Source organism: Protopterus annectens, chromosome 2.part2 (assembly GCF_019279795.1).
Source record: "Protopterus annectens isolate FY-2018-M chromosome 2.part2, PAN1.0, whole genome shotgun sequence".
Taxonomy (NCBI): Eukaryota; Metazoa; Chordata; order Ceratodontiformes; family Protopteridae; genus Protopterus; species Protopterus annectens.
The window spans coordinates 543,579,925-543,594,260 of record NC_056730.1 but is presented as its reverse complement, the minus strand read 5'-3'; positions in this window follow the sequence as shown (position 1 = coordinate 543,594,260).

The following is a 14,336-nucleotide window of genomic DNA, read 5'->3' as shown; positions in this document are numbered from 1 at the left end:
GAGGTATGTCTGTGGCCTTTCCAGTTGCTGTAGTTGTCATGTGAGGTACATACCAGATGGGGCACTGTACTCTATAATGGGTTTTAAGTGTGATGAGTAGAGGGGAACACTATCCAATATTTCCCTAGATGACACACCTTTTGTAGACGTAGACAGAGTACATGACTAGTGTGGCACTGTGATTATCAAAGGGGAGGCTACTGTCCACCTGTGTCCTATGTTCCCTTATCACACCTTCAGTGTTAGATAGACTACCACCTATGTGGTAGATAATGGGTACAGTGTTTTGGCAAGAAGGGATGGCACTGCAGTGTCAACACTGAGCTTCAGTCCATACCTTGGTCACCAGGCACCTGTTGCAGTAAGTATGCCCTGTGTCTCTCCCTCTCTCTCTCTCTCTCTATATATATATATATATATATACATACACACATACATATAAACATCCATTGCTGTACATATAGATGTACATATAGGCACATATACAGTCCACTTTTCATGGTGGGAATATCAATTATGCGACAGTTGTGAGATATACAGTTATGTAATAATATTGCACAGTGTTGTGCAGACTGCATTGAATGTGTCCTCAGCCCATATAGCTTTAGCAGGCCTCATTGGCAGCAACACTGCAAAACTGATGAAGCATACCCACAGCATTTAACCACCACATGTCATATACCAGCACTGCATGCTGTTTTCTTTGCCACACACTATAACCTACATAGAAATATGCACATAACCTTCAGCAATATATATATATCTATTATATATATATATATATATATATATATATATATATATATACACACACACACACACACACACACACCCTTCACAAACAGTTGCAGTATGTCCCTTGCCCTATGCACATATACAGATGCATATAGATACATACTGCTGCCACATATGGATGATTCACAGTATGTAGAGTACTCTTCAAAAACATCTATTACATACCAGCAAATACATATGTGTTACATACCTTTCCTTTGTATTTCTCTGTTCCGTCTGTTTTTAAAGGAAATATTTTTTATTTTTGGTTTGGGTTTTCCCTGTCTGTTGATGTTGCGCTTTCTTTTTCTGTGTCTGTCTGTTTCTGTCTCTTTGTCTGTGTCTCTGTCTCTATCTCTCTCTCTCGCTCTCACTCTCTCTCTCTCTGTTACTGCAATGAGATTATTTCATGTGTGGACAGCAAGTACAGCCTGCTTTTCTAGGTATCTGCACATGTGCATGTGATGGCCTCTGCACCAATTGGTGCCCACCATTTAGTAATTGCATGCAGCCTGCTGTGTGGTAATTGAATTACTCACTGTCATTGCAGCCCACTGCTATTAAATGCTAAGTTAGGTAGGTGTGGCCCTTTCAGCTTTCCAAAGTGGCGCCCATGTTTGTTTGCTGTGGACACCGTTGTGTCAGTCAGAAGGTTGGTATACTTCTTATATCTGAAGCTAGGGTTGTAGCCATTGATTTACATGTTGTACTCAAACCTGGATGTTGCTGCTTCTAGTACACACTTGTCAGTGTAAACTTTTACTCACCCCTCCAAATGCTTACACAAGATACATGGGAATATGTACTTTCTTTTCTAATTAGACAATTAACTGCCATACAAAAGTAGTTATTGCAATGTATTCTTCTGGCACATAAACTGTTTGCGAACTACTATACTGTAAATATTAATTAACTCACTTCTGAACAGTTTGTGGTTTATTTGTGTTGACATTAGCACAGACTGCTCAAGACAACTGGAAAATTTCAGTACTTAGTATGCCTACCTACATCCTTGGTAGAGCCTGAATACACAGGTATATTGTTCTTTTGGGTAGGGGTGCAGAAGTACAGAGAGCATTATATATTATTGTGTGATGTTTATCTTACTGAACATACAGGGTTGCTGTGTACCTGTTAGTCTATCAAGGCAAGTAGTCTGTCTGCGTAGCTCCCACCTGTGGACATATCCAGATGGTAGCCAGAGGTTAGCCTATTATTCTTTGTCTATGCACCACACTGGTCTTTTCAGCACTGGAACAATGGCATTGTCACAGTTGCTTGCTACCAGTACATGGCTACATCCTTTGATATTTCTGTGTTGTACTCCTACATAAGGGTATGCTTGTGGGGCTCGTTCCAAAGCTATTTGCAGAGTGTGTAACAGCAGAAAAGCTGAAATGCCTGTGTGTTTCTGCCTCTGCCTCTGCCAGGCCTCTGATACACTCAGGTATATATTTGAACAGCCTCAGGGAAAGGTACATATAAGTGAGGTACACCTGTAATATATTGCAGACATTAAGTTGAGACTGTGAGAGAATCAGAGCATATGTATTAATACACCTTTTCTGATGTGCAAGCAGTGTCTACTCTTACTTATTGACATTATTCATTAAGTGTAATTCCCCACTTTTCTGCCTAACGTCAGTACTTTTCAGAGGGATTCTGAGGGACACAGCTAACATTTTTTTACGAATCAGGGACATCCCTGAAAAGCAGTCACAGTTGGGAAGTATGGCCTCTGCCTATTCAAATATGCCAGTGTTTATCCGGCTCTAATACTGTGTGGGGTTTGTAAAGTGCTACTGTAACATTATTTCCTGCCAGAATGGCTGGTCCTCTTTTCACAGTCATGTCATGCAATTCCACAACAACAGCTGGTAAAGATCCACAGAACTAGATTTGTGTTATGGCATTCCTATTTTCCCTTTACATTCACTCATTGTAATGCATGATATATGTATTACAGCACCAACTTGTTGTATGTCTACTGTGGCTTAGTGGTACTTCATGCAGTGTAGTAGGTCCGGGGTTCGAGACTGACAGAAGTGTTTTATTTTGCTGCTCAGCAGAACAAGGGCCCTGCCATGCAAAGTGACTAAGGCACTTTTAAGCAGTTGTAAGCAGGTTTGCGCAGGTTTGCGTGAAGCTTAGCAATACTTAGCTAAGCACACACATGCGCACACTCGCTCAAACCTGCTAACTACTGCTTAAAAGTGTTTACTCCTGCTAACCCCCGCACTAATTTCTTTGAAAGAAAAGAAAATGGGGAGATAGGAAAGTGGTAAAAAAGGGGGCACAAAGAGGGAAAGACAGTAGGGAAACCAGCTCAGGATGTGCAGGACGGGTGTAGGGAAGGTCCATAGCTGCCCATTTCTTTACCAGCAACATCCACCCCAGAGAGAGGGGTGAGGACAACAAAGTATGTTGTACTGCCAGTTATAATTATCAGTTTACATGTCCAGCAGACATGTGTGCGAAATGGGCAGCTATGTATGGGGCATAATTTTTTTGTGGGAACAGATCGCCCCTTTTTTTCAGGTGAGAGTGGAATGTGAGGTAGAGGAAGTAGGTATATTTTGGGAGGTAGGTTGGGGAGGTAAACAGACTAGACAAACAAAATGCATACAGGGGTGGAATATGACACATGGGGTGGGTGAGCACAATTGACAGGGAAGGATGTTTGGAAATCACAAGCCCATGAGCCCACAGATGGTAACAGTGGAACTGAGATCCCCACCCATGGGCAGTCACCACTGCACCTTCACAGCCCGGAGGGTGACTGTGCTGGGGGCTGCATAGGAGGGGCAGGCTCACCTGTGAGTCACGCCACTCTTGCCTCAAGCTGGCATAGGGGATCAGCGACTGAACGCTGGATCTCCCTATGCACCACAGCCCGGACCCTTCAGAGGGTGACAGGTGGCACTTCTCCGCCCACGCTTGCATGGGGAGGATGAGCCCCATCCCCTGCAGTGCTTCCACCTGAAGGTGGCGCAGGACTAACAGAGGAGGGGAGCCCGGGCTGGGCACTGGATCTGCTGGTGCCAGGTACAATCGCCAGCTGAGGAGGGACAGGTGGATCCGCTGGGACCGGCCTTCCCATACATTCTGTGTTTAGGTGCATTTAATTACAACATAGACAACAGCATTCCAAATTAGTTGTAACAGCATGCAGTAACATTCCCATTAACCCAACACACCAGGGTTCCAACAGTTGCACAGCAAGCATAACACATGCATATATTGAACGACAGTGGACATTCCAACAGCATGCAGGGATGATTGGTGGCAACAGGCCACCAAGATTGTGGTGTTTGAACAGGGCACATGCATCAAAGTAAATGCAGATATTGATAGAACAATAGGATATATGTCCCAACAAATGTTTTGAGATTAGACATACCCATTGAGGTGTGGAATTGCATTGTTTATGCACATACAGTAGGGTGTAAAAAGATACCTCCATTAACATCTTATAAGTATTTATAGTTTACACTACATTCCTATTGACTGCAGGTGTATATCCCCTACATGTATTATTACACTAGGCTGTGTGCATTAGGTTGTGTAATGGGTTTGGCTAGTTCATTATATACCTGACCTATATCTGACATACTAACTGTCCAGGATGCAGATGTTACTGCTACGTAGTTATATATTTTATTTCTATTTATATATCTACATATCTGGATGTGTTCACGTGACATTTTCAGTTATATTTCTACAGCCCCCTATATTTCTAGCAGCACACTCACATTTCCGGGGAACACATTAACAAGCTACTCATGTGCCAGATTTACCTATGCATGCCAGCCATTAACCAACTGTTGAGGACTGTATATATGCTTCACAGCTACTGGCACTTCCTTCATCCACTTTATATGGGACTGCCCAACTGTGGGTTGACAACGCTTAATACAACAGTACTATTTATATAATGCAAGAGTACAACAACATTTCAAAGTAAGTGACAAGGACACACTCCAAGTATTATACCTTTATTAATTACATTACACACTTTTCTAGAGGCTCTCTCGTTTATTTGATATTACAGTGCATGCAGAAGACTTATTCAAGATGTATTATACCTTTATTAATAGGTTACAACACTCTTTTTCAGGCTCGCTCACTTATTTTATATAACAGTACATGCAGAGATATTATTCAGGACTTATTTTACCTTTATTAATGGGTTACAACACTCTTTTTCTGGCTCTCTAACTTATTTTATATAACAGTACATGCATAGAAATTATTCAGGGCATTTTATGGCTTTATTATTGGGCTACAACACTTTTTTCAGGCTCTCTCACTTATTTTATATAACAATACATGCAGAATAATTACTAACCTGCCTGTTGGCACAGCCTTAGCAGCCAATCTGCATAGGCTTGCTGATTCGTGGCACGGACACCTGCAGCTGTGAAGTAAATGAAGGGATATTGAGACATACCTATCCATTATATAGACTACAATAGCATGTCTTACATACTTCATTCCATGGCTACCTACTCAGTAGTGGGGCATCTCTCATATCATGTGCCTCCTGTATCCATTGGTTCAGTAGGTCCTGCTTCCATCTCTTCAGGTCTGCATGGTGGTGACAGACCTGCTCACCAGTCTGAGGGACGCCTGTGGCACTGGTGAGATCATGAGCTAACCGGTTCCAAGCCTCTGCTTTGTACTCCATACCTTGAAACTGGCCCTGCAGGAGTCTTGACTCATGATGGTGGACATGGAGCCAAACCATGTATTTTGACTCCTCGATGCCCCAGCGTTGCACTCAAAAGCGAGTACCCTCTCCAGCACCAGCCATTCTGATTGCAGATGGGAGTTACAATCAGTTATGGCGAGTATTCCCACCTATGGAGCTTAAATATGCCGCATTTCCTGCATTTATTTGTGATAGGCTATTTTTGAAAATTCTCGGCTAACAGCAAACCTGCTTAGCAATGGTTAAACTTCCATTTATAAGTATATTTATGTTAACAGTGCATGTTTAGGCTAAGCTGTCATGGCTTAGTGGTTTAGTACTTTAATTATGGTGCACAGTGTCTGGGGTTTGAACCTTGTCATTGCTTTTTATTTTACTACTGTAGTGTCCTGACAGGCTAGGGGGTGTGGCTGTATTTAGAGAACTTTGCTCTATGTAGCTCCACGTTGCCAACGGTGCACTGGTTAGCACGGTATGCAGCTCCGCGCAAACCTATTGCACTAGATAAAGTGCTGCTTAGCTATGGGCAATTATATTGTGTTAGGTAAAACACTACTTAGCTATGGGCAATTATATTGCGCTAGGTAAAACGCTGCTTAGCTATGGGCAATTATATGTCAATATCCTTAATGAATTTATATATATACATTTTGTTCACTAATATATAGGCCATTTTGATGCTTTTTACTAAAATTTCATTCATATATGTCAGGAATTATTTTATATACTAATTTAAAACATAAAATAGACAGGGGAATGGTGGGACTAGAACCGGGAATGCCTCCACATTGTGCAAAGGCTCTACCACTACGCTATTGCTATTTGGCTTGATTTGCATAAATATTTCTTATTATGCTCGTCAATGTCAAAATTGCTAACTGCAGCTAAGCAATGGGCACACCCGTGCAAACATGTGCAAATACGGGCAGCTATATCGGGAATTATAAAAATATTAAAAGTTTACATTTTAGAATTACAAAGGGGTTTAGTATGTGGGAATGTATTAGGTTTACATTTTACAATTACAAAGGGGTTTAGTATGTGGGGATGTGTAGTGTTTGCTATGTGTACATTTCAGCGGACTCACTCATTGCACTTGTCATTTTCACATTTATATGGTTGTAGGGGCATGGATATTTGGACTGCTCGGCAGTCCGACACACTCCCTGCAGTCTTACACACTCTGTGTTTGCCTTCCAGTTGAGTCAGCGAGCCGTCATAAATATGCATGATGTGCTGACGTCATAGTCTTAAACAGCAGTCTCCGAGTAAGACTTGGTTAGCCTTACTTGGAGGATTACTGAATCCCCCCCATGTCTTTTTTTTTTTAATTCTACAGAAAAGTCAACAAAAACCCTAGATGAAAGAGTTCCTGTACACAACGCTTATCTGGACTCCAATTCCCTACTCTTCTATGATAAATGAGTTAACTCAACAAAACAGCAACAATCTGGCAGCTTCCTGGATACATAAATTGCTGTCAAACGGAGCACACTTAAACAGAATGTACTGTACCCTCTCCAAAAAGCAAATTTCAACTACAGGCATTTCTCGAGGTGTTGTCCTTGCCTGTCTCCCCTTTGGAATCTATCTGAATTACAGACAAACTACTATAAACTTTAACTGAGTAAAGTCCTTCTCTCATTCACTGGGTACTTTAAAATACATTGATCCCTCTGATAGCTGGTGTTCTATTCAAGGTCTCAGCCTAAACACTAAGAAATTCAGTCTGGTTACTTTTGTAAAATAATGTTTCTGCACAGTATCACATAAATGAAATTTATCTGAAGATTGACACTGTGGTCTGGGATTTAGGAACTTACATAGAAAACAAGCTGTCCTTAAATTAGTGTATCTCCATCATCATTCTACCCTTCTAATGTCATGTGATGTGAGTTTTACTCCAGATCCCACCCCATCCTTATTCTACATGAATCTGTCCTTATTTAGCACATCATAAATGACAATGTTTCATTTGGTATGCATAACTCTAAACAGCTCTCCCAACTAGAAAGCATTTTATAACCAAAATGATCCAAGGATTAAAGAACCACACTTCTTTGGATAGATTAAAAAACACTGCTCTTATTTTCTGTGACTTAAAGACTTCTGATAGTTGATCTGTGTCTGATATTATAAGATACATTGAACTCTGTCTTCTATGGCCTCTTTCTCCTTGGAAAGAAAAAGTGCTCAGTTAATATCCATTCAAAAAATGAATTCTATACCACATAACTCATCATAATTTAAGGATAAACATGTCATTCAGTGCCTCCCTTACCCATAGAATAAACTTCCCCTACATATAAGACAGTATAAAAGAATAGCAACATTCGAACCTCAATTAGATGAACGGATCCAATTATGTAGTTTCATTTCAGGTGTCACAGGCTACACATTTCTTACTACGCTTTCTCTTTATCTCCTTTCCCTGCATTTTTTCCTAATTCCATTCCCTCTAAGACAACACAAGCTGAAATATTTAATCTATAGCTCTCAAATTAAGTCTAGCTTCTGCCATAATCTTAGTTCACCTTCAAGAGTCTTTTTTATGTTAATGTTAGCTAAGCATGTAATGGTTGATATTCCATTTGTTTAGCACAAACCTCTGAGCCTAATAGCCTATGAATCTGTCAAGCACAGAGGTTATTAAGCATTAAAGCGGAACACTAAACAAAGAATAAAAATGAATGGAGGCATTTATAATTCATCAATTATATATGAGAAAAAGCATTTCCAAGGGCCATTCACTTGCTCTGAAAAGGATTATAGTAGTAATGACTGAAGATATGCTGTTAACAAAATGAGGAAATATGATATCAAAAAGAATAAAGTGCATTAATTTTAAACTGCGGTGATGGTGCTGCGGTAGCGTTGTCATCTCACAGTAAGACATCCTGTTCGATTCTCAGTTAGAGCGTCTTCTGTGTGGAGACATGCGTGAATGGGCATAACTTCGTTGAAGGTTGTGCGTTAGGGGCGGCAACTCGGCACATAAAAATCTACTGCCAATCATTAGCGGATCAGAGTTCTGTTGTGGCGACCCCTAACCAGAAAAGCCGAAAGACACAACATTCTATATGGTTTATTAGAATTTGTTCTGTAAAGGACATGCTTTCAGAAGGCGAAACTACATGTTTGCCACTGTGTTTGATCTGCTAATGTCTTTTTCATGTAGCACATAGGATGTAAAACCCTTATAAGCTATTGTTCCATGATAGCCCTGAATTCCATGAATGCCCCATTGACAAAACACTCATCTTGCTGATGCTGAACAATTTAAGAAATGTACACCTATCTGCACCATAAATAAGTGCATGGCATAGCAGAAATTAAACATAAAATTATGCTATAGGTAGTTAGTAGTATGCAATTCAGGAAGCCATGAAGGCGTCTATTCCAATTTTCCATTGTACTACCTGCTTAAGTGACCTGCTCAGAGTAGGAGCCTGATGGAATCAAACCAAAGACTGCAGAAAGTGGCTCCTAAACAGTTTACTGCCTTAATCATATGTACTAACTACCAGTCAAGCTCAGTTATTCTCCTGATTAGAGCTGTAGTACTGGGGCAAGTAGTGTGCCACTAAAGGAAATGCTGGTTGCCCAAATCAAAAATGCACTGTAAGTTCTTAGTCATGCAACTTAGAGAATAAATACACATCTGTTTATATGGGTCACACTTTGTCATGGCAAGGACTGGAATATGAAACTACCAGACTGTAGCACATCATCAAAGGCACCTTCCTGCCTGGCTCATTGAAATGTACTCTTATGACCTGTACACTAATTTTAAATTAAAAAATGTTCAAACACTGTCTACCCTAAATCAAGTATTAATGCTTTGCCTACCTGTACAGCCCTTCAGATATATTGTCTTACTTTTAATCCGTTTGCTTTCTTCGGCACTTGTCACTAAGATGAAGCACCCCCATTTTAAATCAAGGCTCTAAATAGTAGAATTCTCTGCCTGTCGGCATTAGAACTCTTCTAACCACATCTAGTTTGTGTCATTCCTTAAAGACAATCTGTCCTCATGGGGACTCATGGTCTCTATATTCACTATAGACGAGTAACCTAAGCAAGTTATGATAATGTTCTAACCACATATGAACCTATGAACCCATGAACAACAAGTTTTGTTTTTATATTTTGTTTGTTAAGCAGGTGAGCCAATCAAGCACAAAACTGTTTTCAATGACAATCTAGGAGCACTGTTTGATTAAATGATTTGCACAGAATCACATAACAGGCACATGTCAGCTAAGGGAATTGAACCCTTGACTAAAGGATGAAGTCTGTTAGCAGTACATAGTCTTAATCCTCTGCATCAAACTGTCAATTATATAATACTGCTTCCCTCTAACTGACTGCCTAGGTTACCACATCCCATAAAAGAATGTTCCATATTATTGATTTTAAATTATTATCACTTGTGTTTCACTTTCTGTTTTGATTATCTAGAGTTAGCCAAGGTATGGATTTGTGCTCAGTGAGTTATATCATGGAATATCGAACTAGCTCACTGCACTTCTTGTAGAGTTATTTCACGGCTGTATCTGTTTACTGTAACATTTGAAGTAAGGATTTGTTGATTTTTTTCTAGGTCATGCATTAAAACAAACTCAGAATCCAGACTGCATAGTTCTTCAGAAGATATAAATCAATGCAGTTTTGATTGGCATGGAGGATGTACTGGTCATATATCTGATTTTAAACCATGCATATACAACAACCACCAGTATTAAGCCAGGAAGTATTTTTATTCTGTGTTTATTAAAAATGGCACCAGTCACAGGAGCTTTTAAATCATCAGCTAGCTTTTAGTTTCTTTTAAGTAACAGTTTTATATAATCACATTTGAGTAATTTAATTAATATTTTGTTGACTTTTCTTTCAATGTAAAAGAAAGACAAAACTACCCTTGTTGTTAGCAAGTAGCAATATGAAAATTACCAGATATGTCATTTGCAGAATAAACATGAAAAACCTGTTTTACAGTTTTCTTTGTTGAACTTGATGCCTGTAGGTGATACCTTCCTTGACACTTGAAAGCTATTGGAATGTTGCTCCCTTGGGAAAAAAAGGAGGGGACACGGTTGTGCAAAAACAGATAAATACGCTGATATACAGGCTTGTGACAACAGATAAGACAGCTGACTGGATTAAACCAGACTTGAGTTATTTTTTCCTGTAGAAATTAATAACAAAGGATATAGTGTCTGCCATCAATCATGCTCACGTTGTTGTACATTATTATTATAAGTATTCAATACAGGTTTACTAACAAAAGTTAGTATGATTGTGTTTTTTGTATATTTATCTGCCTGTATGAATACGTGCATGCAAGCATGTGTATAGACCTATAGACATATAGATATTTATACACATACAGACAGTATATATAGATATATATATATATATATATATATATATATATATATATATATATATACACACACACACACACACACTTTAATATATATATATATATATATATATATATATATGTGTGTGTGTGTGTGTGTGTGTGTGTGTATGTGTGTGTGTGCACGTGTGTGTGTGTGTGTGTGTGTGTGTGTGTGTGTGTGTGTGTGTGCATGCGTGCACACAAGGGGCTGTTGTGTGATACATGCAGCATCTTGTATTATCAGTTTCCTGACGAGTGGAGAAGCCGTAAGTCACAAATTGAGTTTCTGTATAAGATATTTCATATATTAGAGAAACCAGGTCCCCTCATATTCCATTTATTCATTTTAGTTTTTTAATTTGAGTTACTGTTTCCAATTCATTTCATTTCAACAGGATGCATTTCATTCAGAATTCTGCTGATCTGGGGTTGTTACAGGTTGTATAGCTTCAATAGTGGATTTTTGCAGCACTAGTTTTCTCTCTCGCCTTTTTTTAGACATTTTGAGTCATGTTTGATGTATTGTTATCACAGTATAAAGTGGAATACATTAATATACTTTTGTTCTGTAGTTTATTTAAACTTTTTATTTGAAGGCATTAATAATTGTTTTTTTTTTTTTGTTTCAATATCCAGTTGCTGGTGCTACTATTTTCAGACTGGCTACTGTGGTTCATGATTAATTTTTATTACTTTATTTTAGTTTGCTTTCTCCAAATAAGTGTAAATTTCATTGGCAGGAGTTTGATTTAAAGTGGTAGTTCTGTACTGGGATATTTTATTTGTGTATGATTTGTTTATCCTTTTAGTGTGAATGAGGTAGTGTTACAATGGCTGATAAAATTGCAAGAGTGTCAATGATTGCCTATTGTATGTAGATAGAAAGGTGATAAATGTTTGATGTTGTGGACACAGTGGTGTTAAAACTAATTAAACGTCTGGCCTGCTTAATGTTTTCACCAAACCCTTTTATCAGTATCAATTGCTATGATAAATATATAAGTGTGGGTGTGTATATGTGAGCGTGTAGTTTATGAATATGTGTATGTACACAGTGGGAGAGATATTTGATTATTTCACAAGACAACTACAAATACATAACATCTTATTTTTGTTCACTTTCCATATAAGACTAACAATATCTTAAATCTGACTGATGACATTACGCTCTTATATTTGACCGTTGAAGCATGTGTATACACTACCAGCATTAAGCAAGTCAGGCTTCTAAGCAGATAATGATCTTTGTCATTTTGTTTTGCAAAATTACTAATTCCCTAAACAGTCCTGTATTTTAAGATCACTTCCTTGATGGCCAGAAGCAGCATATTGCAATATAATGTAATGTGTCTACCTCTTATTTATATCTATAATATTTCACCAAGAAAATGAGATTATCTGTATTTTATTAGTGCTATCGATATACATTGAAGGGTATTTGAAAAATGCAATGTGGGCTCCATCATGCAGGCAAGCAGTCAAAACAGTCCAAGCAGCACTATGCTTATGATGGGCAAAAAAAAAAAAAAAAAAACTTTCCGTACCTCATTAGCATTGTGTTTGTGAAAACTGGATGGCTAGTACAGTGTCCCTGGGATCAGAGTTGGTGGTGGTCATGGGTAAATGATAAGAAGTGGAATCAGATTTATCAACCCTCAACAATGTGAGAAGCTCAAAGGAGAGGTGAGGATTAAAGAATATAGGGTGGGTGGTCACTGCAGTTACTGCAATGAGGGATGTTTGTTTAAAAGGCTTATCCAATGACTGTCTCTGTGTTGGGGTGGGAGGGACAATGTTGGGATGTAAATACTGACAGAGAATGTGTGTAGAACCTACAAATGGATGTCAGTGGTAGATTTAGTATATCTTAGGTTATAGGCTGATTTTAATCCATGGGAACCCCTGTCCTTACTGTCTGCCCTAACAACTCACATTACACAAATTCATGCTTCAAGGGACCAAACATACACATAAATAAACATGCACAACTGAATTCACCTTCCATAAATATTTAACATATACTAACTTATTTGATTTTTAAAAAATTATATATGTCTGATAAGCCTTGAGCATCTTTGCTTTAACTGTGAAAAAAATGGTGTGCGCAATTCTGTACATACTTTGGTTTACCTTCCCAATTTTCAGCCTTGAATGAACTCACGTTACTGAAAACAAAATAATGGTACCTTTCTAAAACTTTCTAAGCTATCTCAAAATCTAGTAAAGAGAGGAATACTAAGTTATTTTAGCAATTAATGACGGTTTTAGAAAGGAGACAAGGCCCAGTAGCTGCCACTGATAGCCAGCCTGTCTGGTAAAAAAAGAAAGAACAATAAGTAAATAACATATGAGTTTATAATAAATAATCTCTAGTGACTGAAACACAAAACATCAAACTCATCATTGATCACCACTAATTGCTGCTAAAATCATCACAAAAAAGTAATCATGAATGCAAACAAATAGGTTATGTTTCTGATTACAAAATGTAAAACAAAAGAACAGATTTTTTGCAGGGGGCCTTGCCACCTACACCCACAGAAATTAAATATACTAACTCCATAGTCACACAAACTTGAAAAAAATGGAAAAACCCTTGCATTTTGCAACGGTCAATATAATGAACATCGACAGTTACATCATTTGACAAACTGTGCCAGCAATTGAAAACACCACCATTTCACCACACAATAAAATGCATGTGGCAATAACTCATATAGCACATGTATAGATACATATATAGATATAGCTATCTATATCTATATCTATATCTATATCTATATCTATATCTATATCTATATCTATATCTACATCTATATAGCCAAGAAGAAAACTCTTTGAGGCACACCACGACAAATAAAAGCGAACTATTTATTTAACTAAAACACTAACGAAAAAAATAAAAGCAGTCGAATTCAACATAAAAAACAGCGCTTTCACATTTGAGCTGAGTTTTAAATGCTAGAGTTTTGTTGTTTAGTTAACAGTTTGATGAAGCATTTGGATAAATGTGAAAGCACTGTTTTTTATGTTGAATTTGACTGCTTTTATTTTCTTCATGTTAGTGTTTTAGTTAAATAAACGGTTCGCTTTTATTTGTCGTGGTGTGTCTCAAAGGGTTTTCTTCTTGGATTTACAATTTTGTGCTTCATTGACCCTTGTAAGTGGTTTTCTACACTATATATATATATATATATCTTCATATATAGATAGATATAGATATATCTCTCTTTCTCTCTCTCTCTCTCTCTCTCTCTCTCTCTAGGTATGTAGACAGATATAGATATAAAGAAGTGTAGGGCACTGGAATGACTGTGTATCTACACCAACATGCAAAATCCCAATATAAAAATGTTGAAACTGCAAATGTTGATGCGTTCTGTGCATGCTTCAAGCATTATCACAGAGCCAACTACAAGTGTTTTTTGGAGAGGGCAAACCTCC